At 38.3% G+C, this 24568-nt stretch overlaps 1 protein-coding gene across 1 annotated transcript in view; it reads left to right on the forward strand.

The window, feature by feature from the left end:
- The first annotated feature begins 656 nt into the window (after positions 1 to 656).
- Positions 657 to 24568, forward strand: part of LOC140737864 (zeta-sarcoglycan) — a 920455-nt gene continuing 896543 nt past the window's right edge. Inside the window, exon 1 of the mRNA XM_073064601.1 lies at positions 657 to 1322. The gene's annotated coding sequence lies outside the window, so the exon portion shown is untranslated. The remainder of the gene's footprint in view (positions 1323 to 24568) is intronic.

The following is a 24568-nucleotide window of genomic DNA, read 5'->3' on the forward strand; positions in this document are numbered from 1 at the left end:
ATATGAACATTTGACACCTCAAAGGCCATGAGCATAACTTGCATGAAAGATTAGATCTTAAATCTGCTCGGTTCGACCATGGTGAAGATGAGTTAATGAACAGATTAAACTCATCTCGTTTAAAATAACATGGAAATTTGATTTTAGCTTAAATCTTCCTTATTTTGAAAAACATTGTAATGAAATCTGGATTTAAAGACTTTATATTTGGCAACATTTGACATGTGTTTGTATTTTGTTATTATTTGTTATCGGCATTAGAGTCTTTTAAACTGAAATCCCAAGCTGAAATCTGTTTTTCCGACTTTTCATTACTTGCGTTTAAATTAATAGGTCTACCAGGACCGTGGTTTTTAAGTTTATTTGGATAAAGCTCAACTTTTCAGTAAATAACCGATTAAATTCACATTGCACCATACGGTACGCGATATTTATGCGATAATGCAAACTCGAGCGTTATGACCAAATGCTACTTCAGCCATTAATTCCTAATTGCCGACACTGAGAATCGACGGGCATTAAGACCAGTCGGAGTACTGACTGCTGAAGGATATTAACGTTGTCGACTTACAAGAAACCCCTCAGTGTCTTAAAAAAAAGACAGGAGTGTAGTCACCTGGTGGTCAAGGGCAGTAAAACACAAGTGAATCAGCCCTTGTCTGTTACAGATGCTTCTTTCTGCCTACGCTTCCTGCTCTATCCGTTTGCTGAGAATGTTAAAATGAGAGCATTTCCTCCGTATCCTTGGTATTATCTTGTGAATATTATCAGCTGTCAGCAGTTTCAGTTCGAAGTCAGCTCTTGGTACTGTTTTTAACCGCAATCGGTGAAATTGATCATGCTAATGGCTTACAGCTGATCAGATATGAAATTAGATACTACATCAGCATAATGGAGAAAGGCTATCTCGAACTACTGCACTCGCCAGTTTAAGTATTTGTGTTCCTGTAAATTGCCGCATGATGCCATACAAGGGAAACGGTTGTTAATGATGCAACGATTTTCTGGCATTTAGTTCTTCACTAGAGAAAACCTTTTTCTTCCCGAAAGGATTTTCCTTTATTAAGTGTACAAGAGGTGATCTGCTGGTTTGGAGAATAATTTGCGTTTGCAAAAGAAATCCCGAGGAGGAAAAGTGGTTTAAAAAAAAAATCACCAGAGGCGTGATCTATGGGAATAAGACTGAGAGAGACCCGAACTCAACGGAGGACGATGCCGAGTTTGAGCTGGGAATTACAAGTCTAGATTTTGCAACTTTCTACTTCTCCCTGCTGCCTCTCCTGCAATTTGTTACAACAGCCGTGGACCCTAAAGAGTTAAAGGTATGTGACATCAGTGACTAGAAAAGACTAGTTACTCTTCATCATCGACTTCTAGGTAGGTTGCGATATTGTGTGGAACTACAATTTATGTTTAAGAAGAATGTGTAAGAGAAGGAAGTTAATGACTACGGGTATATTTGTTGACACTGGAACAAACCATATCCCGCGCAACTAATTTCTGATGCTTCCGATCTTTTACTATCTCACTCTCCGGTGAATGTTTTTTCTCTCTCTCTCGCTCTCTACTGCTCCTCGCTACTCAATGATTCCGTTTCATTTACGAAGCTGAGATTTCTGCTTCCTCGTCATCAACATTTTATGCAATCGCACGCAGTTTTGATCAATGGGAGATTTTTTTAATATTAATGTATAATTAAAGTTATTTTTCCTCCTAGTCTAACCTATCATAACGGTCTCTATACTGGATGTGTTATACCATCTCGAGAAGCTTCTGTATGTGGCTGATGCGTGTCTTATGAGGTTTACAGTAGTTGTGGGAAATACTAGCGGTTAGCAACATGCAGCAGTCTAATGAATTGATTTTTTTTGTTTTAAATGATCAATTTCCGGTTTATATGGGATGATTGAAGGAGTCAATCTCTTCAAGGAATTCAGTACATGAATTTATCATATTGTAGAATCAATCCATCTTTGAAAGAGCACCGGCAAAATTGAAGAGATCAGTAGATGGTGTAAACTGCTTTGTACTGGGTGGCTGGTGAGTGGTGTGATGATAGTTCCTTCTCTTTTCAAGTTCTTCTCCTCTTTTCCCCCACCCCCCACCCCCGGTACGTAATCTCAAAGTTGTGGAAATGCAATGCGATTTTAAACCTGCTTCATTTGATTCTGTGCACGAAGACACGATGAAACCTGTTTGTGCTCTAAGAGTTTATTCCGGGCTTTGACCGGAGCTGCTTTCGTTTTAATGTACTGCATTCCTCTATAAACTGGTAGTACAGTTTTTTTTGGCTCCAAGTTCTTTTTAACTGCAGCCCTTCAGGACTCTATATGCTCTTTATTAGCTACGTAACCGTAGATCTCAATTTTAACCGAATTAGCTTTTTAAAAAAAACATTCGTGGCCTTCATGCACTGGCACAGCCGAACCACAACTTTTGTTTACTTGGCATTGATGAGCTTTATAAAATATGAGAACAAAGGTGAGGCATAAATGAACGTGTTAGAGCTTTTAACAGCGGGCACCATGGATTTAATCCCGATCAGTACTACTGTACTGAATTTCCAAGGCTGATATTTCTTTAGGAACCTCTTAAATTGTTTTGCTTTTTTGGATTTGCTGCTGCAAACATTGTAATTTTATTCAATGTAGCATGTTATTATTGAGTCCATAGCCCAATAAACCATCCAGTATTCTTTGATTGTATTTTAGTTACTGTTATTGGTAGACTTCAGCCCAGTTTAGTTTTGATTTACTATAAATCTGTTATTAAAGTGTTTAACCCTTTGTTTATTATATTCAGCCTCTCAAAGTCTTCCTGAGGATTTCTAAGTCTTGGCAGTTGTAATATAGATTTGGAGAGAGATGACTCAATAAGTCATTAAGTAGGGACAATGTGGTTTTTTGTTGTGTAACAAGCAATATATGTTTAAAACATAAATATAAATAAACATAAATATGTTTATTTCCTATTATATATGTAAAATTAAGTTTTTACATGGCAAGAAGTTTTGATTCATAAGGATGCATTCGAATAGATAAATTATAGTGGTAAACTAAGTTTGACTTTGTGCTACATTCTCACCATAATTAGTCAGTTTAATACTGAAATGAAAAAATGACATAAATGTGAGATTACTGATTCCAGTGCCTGTGCTTCTACTCTAAATTCCCTTTTTCTTTCTTTCCATAATCTCTCCTCTCCCCTTGTTCTTGCTTTTTGTTCATCTTTTTAAACTACTTGTCTTATAAGACAGCTCCTTGGAGCAGGCACTAGAAAATATTTTATGGTATAATCTGTTGCATTTAAAAACATTTTCACATCTTTCTAAGCTTGTGTTTGAAATTTTCCATGGGCTAAGTTCTCATTCATAATCAGAGTTGTGGTAATTCATAGGATGTTCTTCAATTACAACCCTGAGATTCATTTTCTTGTGGACGTACTCAATAAACCCATAATGCAGTCATTGAAAGACCACACCAACTAGAGCGTTCAATCAGTGTGCAAAAAAAAAACAAATGGTAAACCAAATGGCAAATACAAACAGAAAGAAATAATAATAGTAAATGAGTAATAAATATTAAGAATATGATTAAAAAGTCATTGAAAGTGAGTCCATAGGTTGTGGGAACATTTCAATGATGGGGTAAATGAAGTTGAGAGAAATTATCTCTTTTGGTCAAGAGCCTGATGGTTGAGGGGTAATAATTGCTCCTGAACCTGGTGGTATGAGTCCCAGGGCTCCTGTATCTTCTTCCTGAGGGCAGCAACAAGAAGAGAGCATGACCTGGGTGGTGGGGATCCCTGATGATAGATGCTGCTTTCCTACTGCAATGTTTCTTGTAGATGTGCCCAAGAGTAGGGAGGGCATATCCACTACTTTTTCTAGGATTTTTAATTCAAGGGCATTGATGTTTTTATAGCAGGCTGTGATAGAACCACTCAATATACTCTCCATTACTCATTCCATAGAAGTTTGACAAAGTTTTACATCTCATGCCAAATCTTCACAAACTCTTAAGGAGGTAGAGGTACTGCCACTGTTTCTTCATAGTTACCCTTGCATGCTGGTCCCTAAACAGGTCCTCCGAAATGATAACACCAAGGAATTTAAATTTGCTGATCTTCTTCACCTCTGATTGTCCCATAAGGACTGGCTTATGGACCTTCTGGCTTCTTCCTCCTGAAGTCAATAGTCAGCTCCTTTGTCTTCCTGACATTGTGTGAAAGGCTGTTGTTGTGGCACCACTCAATCAGATTTTCAGTCTCCCTCCTATATGCTGATTCATCACCTTTGTTTTGGCCTACAACAGAGATGCCATCAGCAAACTTGAATGATTGCAAATCGTCATATGGCAAACACTGAGTTTGATGCAGTATTGATTGCTTCCAGTAATTAACCTGGTAAATGTTGACTGATTTTATTTGCAGAAACCTATCTGTCAATGCCAGAATGGTAATGACATTTATTTTCTGTTGGTCCTATGTTAATCAATTTTCTTTCAAAGAACACTTTTCCATGCAGAACATCTAAGTCTTTGATCATGCAGTTGTCAAAAGTTTTATACCTTCAATAAAAGTCAAAAGGTTACAGATGCTGGAAATCTAAAGTAATAGCAGGAATTACTGGAAGCTCTTAGTGGGTCAGGTAGCACCTGTGGAAAGAGGAATAAAATTAAAATTTCATGCCAAAGACCCTTCTCTGCTCTGATGCATTAAATCTCTTTCTCCTTTCAATCTGCATCTTGCCCTTCAGAATCAGTACATACTAGAAAAATGAATTGATTTTCAAATCTACTGAATGTAGGTGTTTAACAGATAAGTTGCTTTCTTGTGTAAGTTCTTGAAATCTGGCAGAGTTCAGTAGCTTGAAGGCATTTTGGTGGTCTGTCATTGAAGAAATTATCTTAGGCTTCATGTGTTTACATGTTAGAGATGAATGTAGTAAAAAGGACAAAGTTTACTATTAAATCTTGGGAAATTCAAGAATTTCAAGAATGTTTTAAGAATCTAAAAGCTAGCCATCTTATAATGTTCATTTCATTGTTGCCTTTGCAAGTTATCTATTTGGTCATGGCACTCTGCATGGGGGTGGAAATACTTGTCTATATTTCTTTTATGATGAGTTCAAGAAGCTGGGGTGATGGACTACTTTGTTGGCTAAGGAATGATAATGTAGCTTTGAACGTACTAAATAAAATAGGAGAGAGAAAATAAGGAAGGTAAATAAAATCCTTAATGGATTATTAGGATGAGCAATTAACAGTCTAGCAAGGTAGAGCTGAAATGATGATTTTAGGAAACAATTTACAGAAAGTATTACACTTGGTACAACTTAGAATGCTTTTGGAAGATACTGTGTTTGTACTTTATCTTGAAAATTTTTCAGCATGTTCTCCTGCATTTTGCATGAAGTAATTCTCACTTTATGTTGCTGTGAGTTTTAATATGCCTCTAATATTGAGTCAGCATGTGCATTTGAAATTGTAAAAGTAGGTTTCGTAAGCAATTGTGTCCTGGACATTGATGTATTAATGTAGGTATTCATTGCAAATTATTTCAGCTGTCAGCATTTTGTATATTCAAAACTAGTTTTCTTGCAATGAAGACTGGAATTGGATACAAATTACAAGTAGTTTTAATCACTAATGTTTAGTATTCCTCAGACAATACTGCAAAAAGAAATGTATGGCAAAGTTGCCATTCATTTACAATTTTGCTGATAATTGCAATTTAACATTTGCCAGAAAGTTCCCAGTCAGATTTGGATGTCAGAATGTTTGGTTGTTGGTTAACCTTAAAACAGTCCATTGTTAGAAAGTTGTTTTCCTTTCTATATATCAGAATTGCATATTCCAGTGAGACTTCTAGAATTTACTGTACCTTTTAAAATGTTTTTTAAAAAAAACAATTTCAATAAATTAATAAACTTTGACTAAGTGTCTCTTTTAACTCATGGAAAGAGTAGGTGATTTTTGAAAACTCTGCATGTGAACTTTAGTTTTACTTAGAGATGAGTATCAAATATATATTAAACCTTTGCAAATAATTTTAGGTACCGCAGATTTATTTATCATATGTACAGTACCTCAAGACATTACAGTGAAATGTGGCACTTCCATTAACAACCAATACACCTTGTACTGTGTTGAGGGCAGCCTACAAGCATCACCACAGATTCCAGCACCCACAATGTTCAACCAAACAACAGCAGCAAAACCAGCCACTTCCCTATTTTCCCACACAAATAGGCTACCTCTGATTTCCAGTGCTTGACTCTGGACTCGTAGACTCCTAGAAAGTGAGCCCTTAACCTCCGGACGAACTGATCTGGGGGCTTTGACCTTTGGGCTCTACCCCCCAACTCACTGACTGGTCTTTGACCTTTGACTTCCAGACTTAAGCTACGTTTTTTTTACCAGTAACCAAGATGGCTGCAGATTAGAATGCGATTTTGGTGCTGAGAATGGGGTAATTTAATAGAAATATTGATAATTACCAAGGTTTTGATAGAGAAACTTTTTCTACCAATAGGAGAATTAGTAATTAGATATGAGGTAATTTGCCAGTAGAAGGTAACGGGTGTGATGCAAGGTGGTTTAATATTGTAAGTTACAAGTATCTGGAATGTACCAGCCTTTCAAATAGTCTTCCAAGACATATTGGATTGAACAGACTCTTTCCGCGTTCAATGATGAAAAAGGAAAATATTGTTTTGGTGGCAGGCAACTCAGCAATGCAATGCCTGTTACTTTGACCAGTAACCTGAACACCAAATTCTGGATGAGGTGGTGGAAATGTTGATCTGCATTTCTGGGCAAGAAGTACTTATTGCAGCGATGCAAATTGTATGATGTGCAGAATCTCTAAGTAATTCCAATTTTTTATTAAATAACATGCTGTGTATACTAATATTCTATGTGAAGTAATCTGGAAAAGAGGGTTATTTAAAAAATTTAAACATTCCCAGCTTTAGCCATTTTATTTTTGCCTTTTTTTGGTACAAAATATATGGATGAATTTACTGTCTCCTGTATGGTTTACTGGCTGTCAATTGCATTCCATTGTGCCCGATGCTATAAGTGAGCTTGGACAAGGTCCCACACAGGAGATTAGTGTGCAAACTTAAAGCACACGGTATTGGGGGTATGGTATTGATGTGGATAGAGAATTGGTTGGCAGACAGGAAGCAAAGAGTGGGAGTAAACGGGACCTTTTCAGAATGGCAGGCAGTGACTAGTGAGGTACCGTAAGGCTCAGTGCTGGGACCCCAGTTGTTTACAATATATATTAATGATTTAGACGAGGGAATTAAATGCAGCATTTCCAAGCTTGCGGATGACACAAAGCTAGGCGGCGGTGTTAGCTGTGAAGAGGATGCTAAGAGGATGCAGGGTGACTTGGATAGGTTAGGTGAGTGGGCAAATTCATGGCAGATGCAATTTAATGTGGATAAATGTGAGGTTATGCACTTTGGTTGCAAGAACCGGAAAACAGATTATTATCTGAACGGTGGTGGATTAGGAAAAGGGGAGATGCAACGAGACCTGGGTGTCATTGTACACCAGTCATTGAAGGTGGGCGTGCAGGTACAGCAGGCGGTGAAAAAGGCAAATGGTATGTTGGCATTCATAGCAAAAGGATTTGAGTACAGGAGCAGGGTTCTACTGCAGTTGAACCACAGTTGGCCTTTCTACCAAGGCCTTGGTGAGACCGCACCTAGAGTATTGTGTGCAGTTTTTGTCCCCTAATCTGAGGAAAGACATTCTTGCCATAGAGGGAGTACAAAAAAGGTTCACCAGATTGATTCCTGGGATGGCAGGACTTTCATATGAAGAAAGACTGGATTGACTAGGCTTATACTCACTGGAATTTAGAAGATTGAGGGGGGATCTTATTGAAACGTATAAAATTCTAAAGGGATTTGACAAGCTAGATGCAGGAAGATTGTTTCCGATGTTGGGGAAGTCCAGAACGAGGGGTCGCAGTTTAAGGATAAAGGGGAAGCCTTTTAGGACTGAGATGAGGAAAAACTTCTTCACACAGAGAGTGGTGAATCTGGAATTCTCTGCCACAGGAAACAGTTGAGGCCGGTTCATTGGTTATATTTAAGAGGAAGTTAGATATGGCCCTTGTGGCTAAAGGGATCGGGGGTATGGAGAGAAAGCGGGTGCAGGGTTCTTAGTTGGATGATCAGCCATGATTATACTGAATGGTGGTGCAGGCTTGAAGGGTCGAATGGCCTACTCCTGCACCTATTTTCTATGTTTCTATGTCTATCTGTATGAGAAAACTATTTCAGTATTGACAGTATAACAGCAGGGGCAAATTTTGTTCTTCCTTGTCTCCAAACAAACTGCCTTTAGTGGGAATAAATTGTTGATGGTCTTTGTTGTGTACTATGGTGAATCTTTCCTCTTTCTAGCTCAAAAAGATAATGAAATTAGCTAAGCATCCCAATTGTCAGCATGGCTATGATCAGGAAATTCATTAAGGAACCTGGGTTCTGACAGCCTGTATGATATAGTGCTAAACAGGACCTAGTGCTTTGGAAGAAAATTATTATATATGTATTGTTTCAATAAAAACTGAAAATGAAACATTTTTTAAAGTTAAGCTATAAAATAAGGCATCAAGCCATTCATGAAACTAAACTTCCCTTGAATCATGCTTAATATAAACTGGAATGTAGCTTTTAATATTGATGCAATCAAATGTGCAAAGGCTGATGTTTTGTAGCAGGCTGAACACTTGCATAAAGATCTTTGCCGTTACTTTAGAATATTGACATTGTTGAATAACTGAATGTCATGATTTAGATTGCAGTTGTCAAAGAATGTGGATACAGTGGTGTTAGCAAATTTGAAGTTCAATTATAAGTTATTTCCATGACAGTATGTGGCGCTATAGTATCTCACTTTAAGACTGTAGTTGGCACCGTGCTAATCAGGAGGATTTTTATTTCCACAGCTAATAACATATGTTAATAGGTGATTAGTAAGAAAATCTTTATGAAAGTAAGAGTCAAAGATTCTTGATTGAAAAACTAAGAATATGAAAATCAGTTCATAAATATTATACATTTTTTGCCTTCCAATACAATTTTTCTTTCATCATTCATGATTTAGCAAAAATTTGACTGTATTAGAGTAGTGGTTTATTTCATGATTTGACATTAAAATTCCTTAAGTAACTGGAGATTTAAAAAAAAATACATCTAATCCAGCCTTTTAAAAAAAAAAATGCAGTATTTAATTCTTTCCTATCTACTTAATCACGTGTAGGCTTTTTTCCATTCTGTCTATATGCCTGAGATGAATTCTAGTTTTCTTTTAAACCCTGTGATAATTTATTGGTAATTTATTCAGTGCACATTACCTTCCAATCTGGAAAAAAACTATATTTCTTTGTTATTTCTAATTTTAGATTTTTAAATAATGTTCTCTGCTTGTGAATAACCTTAGTAAGCAGTCTGCATCAACGACATTTTTGCTGTTCTACCTCTAAGCTCTCAACTTTGCTACATTCCAATAGCATTACCTCAAGTGGAAATTTTCCAAAAACGGGAAATGAAACCGAGAGAGATAACTGTACTGGGCAATTTAACAGCAGCTCCAAGCAGTGCTTCCATGGAGGTGTCTTTTCTCAGCTCCAATAAACAATCATTCAGAAGGATTTTTTAATGCACTGTTTAAACAAGCTCTCGGAAGTACAGTGTAGAACAAAATTCCAGTGTTTTAAAGGTTTTGGCATTCATCAAGACTACTTAGTTCTGATTTTAAAACATATTTGTGTTTGCCTCTTAAAGCTGTTTTCAAATATTGCCTACAATGCCATTATTTTGCATGTGGTGTATAATTACAAAGTGTGAGTTTTCTCACCTCAAATGTTAACAAAATGGTAAATTTATTTAAGTTTTTGTAGTATCAATTGTTAAATTTTTGTAGATTTGTCTTGATTTAGATCATTTTATGCTTTAAAGTAAACATTTTATGTTTATTAGTTTAATTCTATTGGCTACAATGTACTAGTCTATTTAAATGTGTGTATTTGTAATCTTTAATGAAGTTTGTTGCAGGGGCAATGTAAGACGAACTAAAAATGTCTGTGGTTTATGTAAGAGTTCATTATAGAGTGTTTTTGCAGCTGTCTATAAATGTTGCAGCCTAGAGAATATGACATTATACTTAAAAGGGGTGACTGTCTTAAGGCAACAGTTATTGTTCACAAGCAATATTACAGTACTACAATTTAAATTGTAAATGGCTCCACAATTCTACTTAACTTAAAAAAAAACTGATAGCAATTTGGACTGGTTGCTACCTAAGTGCCCACGTATGTCTTAAAATGGGAAAAAAACAATAAAAACATGTATAAATTGCAGGGCCTAATGTGATTTCTCTGTTTATACAATCATTTTCACATAATGTTCTGTATGTGTTACCCATTGATTAATAGGAAACACTATCATTTTTGAGCTAGTGTAGGTAGAAGCATTTTAGGCACACAGGCTGAAGTTTGATTGAAGTACAAGAGAGTGCTGCAGTGTCTCATACTCTAGACTGAGATTCAGGCTTTGGAATGAAATTAATGATAAGACCATTTTAGGTCCTTATAATTGTTCTGTGAGATCATGGCTGATGTAGCTGTGTTTTCCCCAAATATCTTAGTACTTTTGGTTATTTGAATTTTATGGCCCAGAAGTTATTCTGTCCTCTGAAAGGTATTTGATATGACTGTTGCATAGCATTAAATTATGAGACAGGGGATGATACCTACCCCTCAATCAGATGATCTGGAAATTTGGCCTAACTCAGAGATTGGGAAAGGGGTGGTTGGGGTAGGTGGGGGTCAGGTTCGTGGTGCTCTGAAGCGTATGAGTCGAGGAACAGGGTTTACTTGAGTGGGGCCTCTATTTTTTGGATATGCTTAATAATAACTCTTTCAGAGCAACATAGTCTATGGCTCCAGGCAAAAGGAGTGATTCCCAAGTAACAATGCCATCCCATTGAAAATGTTGAATCAAATATCTAAAGTCGAACCACTAGTGGATCAAACATAATCTGTGCTGGGTAAAAAAAAAAAATCAGACATAGAACATTGAAAAGAACTCTGCTACCCATCAGAATTTCAAGGCTTAATGATGTTGTGTTTACATTAAAAATTAATGTAATACTTATTGCTGTTTTAGGAAGAGAGAATCAAACTTGCACTAACCTTTACTTGGAAGCATAACTCCTGACTTCCATCCTGCAAGGATTAGCTCTAATTTTTGCACTTTATCACCCCAAGTGTTAGATAATTGCAGTTTCTCTTGGCCCACGTTACCATTTCCCCATAATCTCTTTGAAGTTTCAAAGGAATAATTTAGGGAATACTGCAGTATTTTGTGCCACCTTTTCTCATAATTTAACCCAGTCTAAGTCTCATTCTGTTAAATCTATACTACACTCCATCGAAGGCAAATCTGTCCCAAGGCAATGTTACATTAAAAATTGTCCTTTATCTCTTAATTGTGCATTGTATATTACCTCAAATCAGTTATGGAATAATTTGCAGAGGCCGAGTATAAATCTTTGGCTCTAGTATGCAGTATATATCTGTGCTACAGATAGATTATTATTTTTAAGCATCTTTATTTCCCAAAGGACTTTGCATAGTTGTTATAAAACTTTTACATTTAATCCTGCTCTCCAGTCAACTTATTGATTACTTTCTGCATTCATGGACCTGCAAGACTTTTCGTATATGCACTGCTTAAAGCATTTCTGCCCACTTTAGGCCCAAATTGATTATTGTCACCTCTCAATATTTGTCATAATTTTCCCCATTTGCTTTGCCATAGATTGGTAGTCATGGAGTTGTATAGCACAGAAATGGACCCTGCATCCCATTGCATCCATTTTTGCACACTTACACTACACTAATCACATTTGTCTGATTTAGCTCCATTTCCTTTTATGCCTTGCCTATTTAAATGTCTATAAATATCTATTAAATATAATGATTGCATCTGATTCCACCAACTCCTCTGGTACAGTATAAATTCTAGATATCAATCACTGTTTTAATACAAATAAAAGGGGGAATTTCTTCACTCAGAGGTTGGTGCCTATGGATTCGATTACAATGTAAGAGAATTTTGGATTAATACTTGGATGGGAGAGGTATGGAGGTTATCCAGGTGCAGGTCAGTGGGACTAGGCAGACTACCAGATTGCCACAGACTAGATGGGCTGAGGAGCCCCATCTCATCCCTAATTAATATTCAAAAATGAAGAGTTATAAGCAGATAAAATGACCTTGTATCATCTTCCAAGATACTTGGTAACCGTCGTTGGTCTGATCGTCACTCAGTCCCACTCTGCTTGCTCTTTGACCTACGTGGTCACATCCTTTTGAAAAGTATGAGCCACAAAACATTCAGCCTCACAGACGGAGGACAGTGATATCAGCTATTGCACTGTGAAAACAGAGGCTTGAGGTACTCTAGCCAACAAAACTTTGAACGTTCATGTTTCCACAAGATGTAGGAAACTTCCTAGAATCCCACAATTTTGCATTTCCCACATTTATAACATTGACTTGCACAGCAGAAACGCAAAGAGAACAACACTTCCTCCTCTGAATATACCAAGTTCTCCCATCACCAAAATCCCATGTTTCATATTTTGTGGAAGCAGTTCTCCACCTTCTGTCATTCCTTTAAATAGCTCAGGAAACTGCAGAATCCGTACTCAAATTCTGTGGTTATCAAAAGATGTAGGGTTGAAATGGAACAGGAAAGGATTAGTTTAATTAACTAATGGCGAACAAGCGTTCAGAAATGATGTGGAAGCATATTTCCAAATTTCATAATGGTTTAATGAACAATGTATGTCAATGTCACTTGTAAATCAAATGAAGAGAAAGCAGAACCAGTAATATAATGTGCTCTATAAGATCTTGGTTTCAAATCTTGTGGCTGCGCTTCATGTGGAGCCAGCTGCTATTGGCTAAGTTATGCAGCATACAGGATAACATGATGAATTTTTCCCACTGGTTGGTGTTAATGGCAGGGTGCTCCTGGACGAATCGGCAATGGAATTTTCCGTAACGATTTTGGAGCTGATGGCTCTCATTGTGTCAGAGTTAATTTGCTGTGATTTGAGAATTAGAGGACAGATCTTTACTCATGGGACCCTTCCTTACTGTAAGTACTGGCTTCTGAAAATGCCTACCAACATGGGCTTCCGGAGGAGAAAAGTGACATGTTCTCTCCAGGAGACTTGTCAGTTATCTTGAAGTTCTTATGATAATACACAATCACCTGTACACGAAGGAGTTAGAAACCTTTCCTGTTGATGAAAAGATCTGGGTACTCAATGGGAGTTTCCGCTTACAGAAGTGGGAAGCCAGAGATGGTGGCAAATCCCAGTGTCTAGATTTCACATTTTTGTTGCTGAAATCAGTTTCCTGTGATTGTGGTGCCTGTGTGGTCTCCTTGATTTTGTGATGAACAGCATATTCAGGAGACATGATAGAGATTTGTTGTGGTGGCTTGGAAAGATATCGAGCTGAGAAAGTTGAGAATAAATGTGACATTAACATTCACAAAAAGAGCAAATTATAGAAGAGTGCATGGCCAAAGTCTTCCTGCAGCATTTTATGACATAAAATCTGACCCGTGAATACATTTTCATCTGGAGATGCCCAGGTAGGATGTGGTGCCATTGAAGACTCCTTGTGAATAGGCTGTTTGCTGAAGTCACATTCTAAAATGTGAAAAAGCAACACATCAATATGTGCTTTGGTTTTGTGACTGAGACTGTTGCATTATAGTTGTAAGTTGCAATTTTGAGCTCTAATTTATGACAAAAGTTTGGACATAGGTGTTGCATAAATGGTAACCTCATCATGTGCACTTCTGCTGGCAGAAAGTAGTCAGATGTGCGGATGTAAACCATGTAGTGAGGTACCTTGTCCAACTTTGCCCTGATTGTAATTACGACAAGACTTATTGTATTACAGGTAAATACCATTTATGTTGTATGATTTGTGCTTCAAAATGAGAGGTAATGTTTATACATTTTGGGCTACATTCATTGGCTAACAGATTCATTCATCTGGTTACATCGATTATGTATAGTCATTTTAAGTAAAAGAAATGCAGTGGATTCCAGTTAATTGGGCTATCGTTAATTGGGACAGCCGTTTATTTGGGATATTTCTTAAAGAACAAAAACTGAGAATATAACAGAGACTCCTTTCATGTATTTGGGACACTATGCCACTTAAATGGAGCAGGAGACAGTTGAACAGTTTCTCACTAGTGTCAGTCACACACTTGTTGTGTGGCCATGAGACATGCCATTCTGCTTAGTGAACAGTTCTAAATTGCATCACTTGCATATTTGTGTTCAAAAAGCAGTGATTTTTGTCACTATTAGTTAGTGAGTAATGAACTTTAAGACAATTCAGAACTGTTTTGCTCACTGCAGTTTCAAGCATCCAGGCTTGGAGATGCTAGAAATGGCCGGGACTGAAAATGAAATGATTTCGCTACTTCGTCTGAAACTATGAAGAATCTGATGATATCAACAGTCATCTTGACTGTTACAATTAAAATGAAGATTTGGAGGGTGCAACCATCAAAAGCACTTATTAAGGTAGTCCACTAACTGCACGGAGCGTGTGTGCTGAGTTTGTTCATTTACAGTCAATCAAAAATGAACAATGAATGGATTCCTCCGTTGATAACTATTAGGAATTACAACATAGTTTTGTAGTGAATTTAAAAACGCCAACATGAGGAAATCTGCAGATGCTGGAAATTCAGACAACACACACAAAATGCTGGTGGAACACAGCAAGCCAAGCAGCATCTATTGGAAGAAGTAGAGTCGACGTTTCAAGCCGAGACCCTTTGTCAGTCAGTCAGTAGTACTGTAGTAGTTTTGATAATATTCTAATTCTATATTCGATTTAAAAATACATGTTAATCAGAAAAACAGTGGTTTGATTTTATTTTAATACCTTTTAAACTATTTCCATGGAACTTCAGATAATTGGGGCAGCTATTTAATTGGGCCAAAATGTGCTGGTCCTGATGTGTCTCAATTAACTGGAATCCACTGGAACTAATAATGTCTAATGATTTATTAGACTTACACTATTTAATGAATATATTTCTTGGGAAGATATTTCAGAAAAGTACTATTGTTTTTGTCCATTGTTCAATGGATCTTTTATAGGATAATGATGACAATGGTGTTCCTGGGTGGCAATAAAATCTGTTTTATAATCAGCATTTTCACTTCCAGGTGATTGGGACGTGTATAGAGAGGAAAAAAGGTGTGCCTTTTTTGGGGGGTGGGGCACTGATGACCGAATGCACTTTAGTCATTATTTAGTATATCATTTGCATAGTGCATTAAAGAACAGGAACTAATTTCCTTCTGCATTCAGTCCTAGAGAAGCCTCAGTTAATGCAGAGAGAGCAGGACATGTTTTAATAATTCTTCTGGTGGAATAAATTTGTATATCCGTGACTCATTGGCACTGTAACTATAAATATATTTTAAAATCAGCTGCATATGAAAGAGCTGAAGTTGGGAGAATCATGCTTTTCTCAGTAAAGCTACAATTGCATGCTGGTCCTGATCTTTATTTATTTATATTATTAATTGGACAGTGAAGTAGCAGGAATAAAGAAAGCTGAAAGCTAGATCATATAATTTCTGTTTGAGGTGTTATTTTAATCAAAGTTTTCTCAATGAATATTCTAATATACTCATAGTATTTTCAAATTTTATGTTCAGAATCAAAAAAGGAACATAAGCAATTCACAGAAATGAAAGAGGTTAAAACATACCACATGATACTTTTGTCTTTTATTTCATAGGAAAACTACTTTTTGTTTATACATGGTAGAAAGACGTAAAAATTATAAGAAAAGTTTAAACCCATCATGTACTGCTGAAACAGGGATGGTTTATAAAAGGCTCCTAGTAGGGATATTTTCTAAACAGCAAACTTCAATGAAAGAGATTCTATTGAAGTGATCTACTCAACCATTAGGTTAAAAATTATATGCTTTTTTGTAACAGCTCTTTTGAGATAATTGGTAAAATTTCATAAGAGTAATTGTGTCATGTCATTTGAATTTGACATACCTTTTAGTCAATTTTTAGTAGTCAGTTTCATATTATTAGCTAATATTTATTTATGAAAAGTGCAAAATATCACATAATTTGAAGTTATTTTTTCCTTATGGTGTGAAGTATTATGATGCTAATAAGAGAGACAAGGAGGGGTGGACAAATGCTTGGCCGAAGAATGCTTTTTCTCACAAGATGGGTGAAATGATGGGGTAGTTTGAGGAGGAAATTCTGGAGAACCTGCTCAATTGTGGAAAAAGATTTGGACAAACTCCAAAGGAATTTGGTGTCAAAGGCAAAGAAGTGGGGAAATGATGGGCAGAAATAAAAATGATCTTTAGTGATATAAGAGTGAAGTTAGTGATGGTGGGATGGAGATGGGAAGATGGTTAGTGTTTCTAAGACTGAGGAAATTGCCTTGGATAAGACTTAACTTCACCTTAGTTATAAGCAGGATATCAAGGTGACAACTATCTTGCTCAAGCTATGGAAGTGTATGAATACGTGATTAAACCCAGAAGTGATTGGTCAAGCTTGTGACAGGCACAGAAGACAATTACTTAAGTGTTGCTGAAAATTTGATCGAGTTATCACATTATTGGACGTAGCTCAAGTTTTCAGTAGAGAAGCAAGAACCAGAATATTTAGGATGAGCTGGACCTTCTTGGTCAGTTTTTTAAAAATATATGAGATATACATTTTTCAAAAACTCTGCAAAAATGTTTTAACTTAGTCTATCTGTTGTATAGAGGTAAGGCAGCAATCTGAAGATCTTGAAACTTTGAAGACAATGAATTTATGAAGCCAAAGTGGCTGAAAATTTTGATTAGAACACCAAACTAGTTATAAAACTTTAAATTTGATAGTTGAGAACTGAATGATGCACAAGTTTCTAAGCTTAATTTAAAGCTCTATGCAGTGTCTACAAGTAGACTACACAAACACTGCTCTTCCACTTGAATACTCCTCTATCTATCTATTTGTCCATGAAACATAAATCTTAAAGTTTGTGAATATATAACTAAACATTAAAATTACCTGGATCTCTATAGCTTGTCAATTCTGAAAATTATGTTTTGCAAAGCTCTTATCCTGACTTTAGTTAACGTCTGTGTGTCTGTATTTGTGCATGAATCAATAATTTGGAATAAAAAAATTTCTTGTGTTACTTAAGATAATTGCTTATTAAATTCAAAATTTACATAGTTTGTTCACTCGCACTTTTCCCACCACTGTCAGTTTCAACATGTGCAACATGGAAGATTTAGTTGAATAATGGATGCAGTGAAATTATTACTATCGGTTCCCACCACAAGTTCTATTCCTCCACTACTATCCAGCTTTAACCTTCTTCCTGAAGAAGAATAAGATTATTGATAATCACGATGTTTGGTTTGACTGAATAAAAACTCGTATCACGCTCCTCAAAGTCACCAGGAGCCTACTGCTTCCTCTGTAACATCACTGAATGACACATCTAAACCTTATTACCTCTAGATCAGCATCGCTTTAATATAGCCACATAAACCAAGATAAAGAGAAAAGCTTGTCTTGTATAGTGTTCAAGCAGATCAAATCAATACAGGGTACAGTAAGGCAGAACCAGGTAAAACGATATCAATAACAAAGCAGAGTAAACTGTAAAAGCTACAAAGTGCAGTGCAGGTAAACAACAAAGCATAAAGTCTTAATGAGCTAGACTGAGAGGCCAGGAGTCCATCTTATTATTCAAGAGTCTGATAACAGTGGGATAGAAGGTGTCCTTGAACCTGCTGATGCATGCTTTCAGGATTTTGTGCCTTCTGCCCGAAGAGAGAATATCCAGAGTGGGTGATGTTTCTGATTATGTAATGAGTACAAGCTAGAAAGTGATAGATGAAGTGAGGTGGGTTAGGGAGGGGTGATGAAGTAAGAAGCTGGGAGGTGATGGCTGGAAAAGGTAAAAGACTGGGAAAGAAGGAATCTGATAGGAGAATCTGTAAGTGAAGAATTGAAGAAGATGGAAGAGTGTGGGGGAAAAAAATATGACCAGAAGATGGAGGAATCAATGTTCATGCATTGAGGTTGGAGGCTACGAATATGAGGTTTTGCTCACCCAACCTGAGTCACCACATTGTGGCAGTAGAGGAGGCCATTGATTGTCATGTTGAAATGGGAATGGGGATTGGAATTTAAATGGTTTTATGGTTTTAAAATGGTATGCTCATGGTGACTGTGTGGATCTGTGATTCAAAGTTCCTCTTAGGTCAAATTATCATGGTTGTCAGCAATCTTATTTTTAAGATAATTCACAGCCATTTCAATCCCATATAATCCTATTTACCTGCCCTTGGTTGTACCGTGTTGTGCCTTGGTGACCAGGTTATAGAATTGCACACCATTGAAATGGTCTCTTCAACTTTCATGCTAATATTTTTCTCACCTACAGTAATCCCGGTTATAGATAGATAGATAGATAGATAGATACTTTATTCATCCCCATGGGGAAATTCAACATTTTTTCCAATGTCCCATACACTTGTTGTAGCAAAAACTCATTACATACAATACTTAACTCAGTAATAATATGATATGCATCTAAATCACTAATTCAAAAGCATTAATAATAGCTTTAAAAAGAAAAAAAAGTTCTTAAGTCCTGGCAGTTGAATTGTAAAGCCTAATGGCATTGGGGAGTATTGACCTCTTCATCCTGTCTGAGGAGCATTGCATCGACAGTAACCTGTCGCTGAAACTGCTTCTCTGTCTCTGGATGGTGCTATGTAGAGGATGTTCAGGGTTTTCCATAATTGACCGTAGCCTACTCAGCGCCCTTCGCTCAGCTACCGATGTTAAACTCTCCAGTACTTTGCCCACTACAGAGCCCGCCTTCCTTATCAGCTTATTAAGACGTGAGGCGTCCTTCTTCTTAATGCTTCCTCCCCAACACGCCACCACAAAGAAGAGGGCGCTCTCAACAACTGACCTATAGAACATCATCAGCATCTCACTGCAGACATTGAATGACGCCAACCTTCTAAGGAAGTACAGTCGACTCTGTGCCTTCCTGCACAAGGCATCTGTGTTGGCAGTCCAGTCTAGCTTCTCGTCCAACTGTACTCCCAGATACTTGTAGGTCTTAACCTGCTCCACACATTCTCCATTAATGATCACTGGCTCCATATGAGGCCTAGATCTCCTAAAGTCCACCACCATCTCCTTGGTCTTGGTGACATTGAGACGCAGGTAGTTTGAGTTGCACCATATCACAAAGTCCTGTATCAGTTTCCTATACTCCTCCTCCTGTCCATTCCTGACACTTTGCTTTCTCCACTAAGTGCTCAGACCAATACTTCTACATCACAAGTACCACAGATAAATACTACTCAGACCTCATTTCCTACTTCTCACCTTAAACTCAATACCTCTGAAGTCAACTCATTCCCGGTAGTTTCTCATCATTCTGGTTAAGATGGCTCCAAGCTGTGATGCCCATCAATATCATGGCTCAGACTTACATCAAGGATCAGGTTTATGGGCAGGGATGAGGTGGTGTTGGAGGTCAGGGGTAGTAAATGAGGAGTCTGTCAGGAGTTGGAGACTAGCTGGAATTGTTCCGTGGTTGAATGTCGATGCTTCGAAGGTCAGGTCGACATGCACTGAGGAGACCAGTGATCCCCATGTTGGTGAGTCGTGTGCTGGTGGACCGACCTCCCCCAAGTTACTGGAGTCGGAGTCCATGTGAGTACGGAACTGGAGGGCAAACACAGAGGCCAAAATTCCAACCACAGTGAGTCTGGAGTTAGAAACCTGAGTGTCGAAGGCAGAAGGTAGAGGCCTGAAGGAAGAATGAGGGCCCAGGCTACTGGGTTGGAGGTCTATGTGAGTTCTGAAGCTGAGGCCTGAAAGTCAGGCCCACAATCAGCAAGTCATGGGGTCTAAGCCCAGAAGTCAAACCCAAGTTCGGCTTGTCCTGGGGCAAAGTCCAAAGTTGGAGGCCAGATATCTACGAGTCTGAGAATCTAGGGTGGGATGGGAGGTCAGGACATGGCTTGTCCTGGGGTTTGTTTGTTTGTGTGTGTGTGCGAGAGAGAGAGAAAAAGGGGCTTCTTTTGCTGCTCATTATCTTGTTGCTGCTGCTTCTGTTGTTTTACTGAACATTGCAGCATGCTACATACAGTGGCCACTTTATTAGATACACCTTTACACCTCATTACTGCAAATATCTAATCAGCCAATCATGTGGCCGCAACTCAATACATAAAAGCAGACGTGGTTATACAGCTGTATAACAGCTGTTATACAAACTAAATATCAGAATGGGGAAGAAATGTGAGTTTGACCAAAGTCACAGATGAACCAGTTGGTGCCAGATAGGGTGGTTTGATTATCTCAGAAGCTGCTGATTGTCTGGGATTTTCACACACTACATTCTCCAGAGTTTACAGAGAATGATGGGGAAAAACAAAAAAAAAAACAGCTAGTGCATGGCAGTTCTGTGGGCGACAATGCCATGTTAATGAGAGGGGTTAGAGGAGAATGACAAGACTGGCTCAAGCTGACAGGAAGGTGACCGTAATTCAACTAACTAGGTGTTACAACAGTGGTGTGCAGAAGAGCATAGCGGTTTGTACACCATGTCGAACCTTGAAGTAGATGGGCTACAGCAATAGAAGGTCACTCTATTAAGTACAGGAGATACCTATTAAGTGGCTACTGAGCGTATGTTGATACCAGAATGTGTGATAACACTCATGAGGAAATCTGCAGATGCTGTAAATTCAAACAACAACACATACAAAATGCTGGTGGAACACAGCAGGCCAGGCAGCATCTATGGGAGAAGCACTGTCGATGTTTCGGGCCGAGACCCTTCGTCAGCACTAACCAAAAGGAAAGATAGTAAGAGATTTGAAAGTAGTGGGGGGAGGGGAAAATGCGAAATGATAGGAGAAGACCTGCTGAGTTCCTCCAGCATTGCCATCTCTCTTATTGGGTACTAAGAATGTCGAATCCATGTTTAATGTTAGACATTTTCCATATTCAAACTGCTAATGTATACACCACTGGCAGTGCCTATCCCTAATTGCTTTTGAAAAAGTAGCAGTGAACAATAGTTCATTAAATATTAATTCAAAGACATCTAATTCCAAATTTAAAAATTCGTTTTCAACACTGCGGTCAAATACATTACTTTTATCTAAGTGACAATGTTATTGAAGTATGCTAAATACCAACTTAGTCATTCTCAAATCTGTGCTTGAAGAAGACGGGAGTGATTATGTGTTTATTTCAATCTGCTGAGCCACCAGTTCTTCTTGGACTTCAGTCACTTCTGTGAACTGCTATGGGATTTGCCTGAAGAGACCAGTCTACTTTCTTTGAAGCATTTTATTTCTTTAACAATGTGTGCCTGACTTATCGATGTTTATTAGTGATGCTGGGAATAACACAGATAAATATAGTGAGATAGTGTACATGGGTCCATTGTCTATTCAGAAATCTGGTGGAGAGGGAAAAGCTCTTCATAAAATGCTGAGTGTGTATCTTCACACACCTGTATCGATGGTAGCGATAAGAAGAGGGCATGTCCAGGATGATGAGGGTCCTTAATGATGGATGCTGCCTTTTTATGGTTTTTGAAGGTAATGATCATGATGGAAGTGGCTGAGTTTGGAACTTTCTGCAGCTTTTTTCCATCCTGTCCAGTGGCCCCTGCATAACAGACAGTGATACAACCAGTTAAAGTATTCTGCATGGTACTACTATGACTACGTCGGCTCAGGCCTCGGGGGCAGGCGTCGGACACGATGATGGACTCTCCACTCATCCCTCTCCCTCATCAGTGTGTTCAGTTCATCTACTTTAGTCGCACCGCTATCTTCTAGGAGCGTGTTGACCATAGTCTTAGGAGGGCACCCAGGGTTCATCCTCCCATGCTTGGGCTCCCATGTGAGGACTAGGCTGGCAGGTAGCCCAGGGTGGCGTATACAGTGCCCTGCTAGTTGCAGTCTACTTGCCTCGATTTTAGTAGTGAACATTGGTAGGTCATCATAGAGCTCGACATTCATCATGTGCTGTTGCCAACTCATGTCAAGAGCCATCTGGAGCATTCGTGTATAGCAACCATCTAGTGACTTTCTCATGGTCTTGGTGAGTGTCCACGTGAGAATGGAATCTGACTGCTGTGAAGATCCTCTTTTTGAGCCCTCTGTTCAGGTTCGACCTCCAGATTTCTTTCATGTTGTTCATAGCCCTCCACGCCAGCGCCTTCCGTATCTTTATGTCCTTCTCTGAACTCATCATTCTTAACCCGAGGTACTTGAAGTCTAAGACTTTCTTAATGGTATCATTCTTTATGGTCTTGAGAGTACCTTTGTCGTAGTTGAACGCCATGTACTCTGTCTTTTTAGCGTTTAGGTGAAGTCCAACTTTTTTCATGGTACATCTGTATAAATTTGCAAGTAACATACCAAATCTTCTTAAACACCTAATGAAATATGGTCGCTCTTGTGCTTTCTTTGTAATTGCATCAATATTTTGGGCCCAGGATAGAATTTTTAATAATTTTATGCATAAAACAATTATGTGCGCATTGAACCATCAGAAAGGTAAGCTATCACTACCTTGGTTACTCAGGTGAACAGTCAATGGCTTGTTTGGCATTGCCATCATTCCTGATTCTGAATTTGTGTGTTACCAGTAAGCATTCTTTGCCCTATGCTTGTTCAGCACATAAACATACTGATGGAGCTGTTCGGTGTATTAGATTGTCATCAATGACAATATTGGAAAACTCATCAATGAGTTTCCTTGCTGCTTGGTGATCAACAAATCTTTATCACTGCAAATCTTAAAAAAATTAATGCTATGCCTTTTCTTAAAATTCAAAACCAGTTTGTTGAATGTTCATGATTGCCTTCAATTTTCAGTTTGTCGTAAAAGACCTTGTTTCATGATCAGCACACTGCTAAGTGGCATATGTTCACTCCAGCACTGATGAAGACACTCTTTAAGTGCACAATTGAGAACTTTATTTATTGTTCTTTTCAGTGGTTTACTATTTTTCATTAACTTCTGTTCATTACACATCTGAGGTGACTTAGACCATAAGATATAGGAGCAGAATTAGACCATTTGGCCCATCGAGTCTGCTCTGCTATTCAATCATGGCTGATCCTTTTTTTTTATCCCTCCTCTTCAGCCCCAGTTCTCTACCTTCCCCCTGTAACCTTTGATGCCATGTCCAATCAAGAAACTATCAATTTCTGCCTTAAGTACACCCAACAACCTGGTCTCCATAGCTGCACATGGCAACAAATTCCACAAATTCACCACCCTCTGACTAAAGAAATTTCTTCGCATCTCTGTTTTGAATGGACTCCCCTCTATCATGAGGCTATTACCATTTGTCCTAGACTGTCCCACCATGGGGAAACATCCTTTCCATATCTACTCTGTCTAGTGCTTTCAACCTTCAAAAGGTTTCAATGAGATCCCCCATCATCTTTCTAAGTTTCAGCGAGTACAGACCCAGAGCCATGAGATGTTCCTCGTATGATAACACTTTCATTCCTGGAGTCATAGAAACATAGAAAACCTTCAGCACAATACAGGCCCTTCAGCCCACAAAGCTGTGCCGAACATGTCCTTGCCTTAGAAATCACCTAGGGTTACCCATAGCCTTCTATTTTTCTAAGCACAATGTACCTCTCTAGGAGTCTCTTAAAAGACCCTATCATATCTGGCTCCACCACCGTTGCCAGCAGCCCATTCCACGCACTCACCACTCTCTGCATTTTTTTTTTTAAAAGAAACAACTTACCCCTGACATCTCCTTTGTACCTACTTCCAAGCACCTTAAAACTGTGCCCTCTCATGCTAGTCATTTCAACCCTGGGAAAAAGCCTCTTACTATCCACATGATCAGTGCCTCTCATCATCTTATACACCTCTATCAGGTCACCTCTCATCCTCCATCGCTCCAAGGAGAAAAGCCCGAGTTCACTCAACCTATTGTCATAAAGCATGCTCCCCAATCCAGGCAACATCCTTGTCAATCTCCTCTGCACCCTTTCTATGGCTTCCACATCCTTCCTGAAGTGAGGCAACCAAAACTGAGCACAGTACCGACCAGGGTCCTATATAGCTACAACATTACCTCTCTGCTCCTAAACTCAATTTGCTGATTGAGGAAGGCCAATGCGTCATATGCCTTCTTAACCACAGTCAACCTGCGCAGCAGCTTTGAGTGTCCTATGGACTCGGACCCCAAGATCCCTCTGATCCTCCACAATGCCAAGAGTCTTACCATTAATACTATATTCTCTCATAATATTTGGCCTAACAAAATGATCACCTCACACTTACCTGGGTTGAACTCCATCTGCCACTTCTCAGTCCAGTTTTGCATCCTATCAATGTCCCGCTGTAACCTGTGACAGCTCTTC

The sequence above is a fragment of the Hemitrygon akajei genome, chromosome 13 (genome assembly GCF_048418815.1).
Source record: "Hemitrygon akajei chromosome 13, sHemAka1.3, whole genome shotgun sequence".
Lineage (NCBI taxonomy): Eukaryota > Metazoa > Chordata > Chondrichthyes > Myliobatiformes > Dasyatidae > Hemitrygon > Hemitrygon akajei.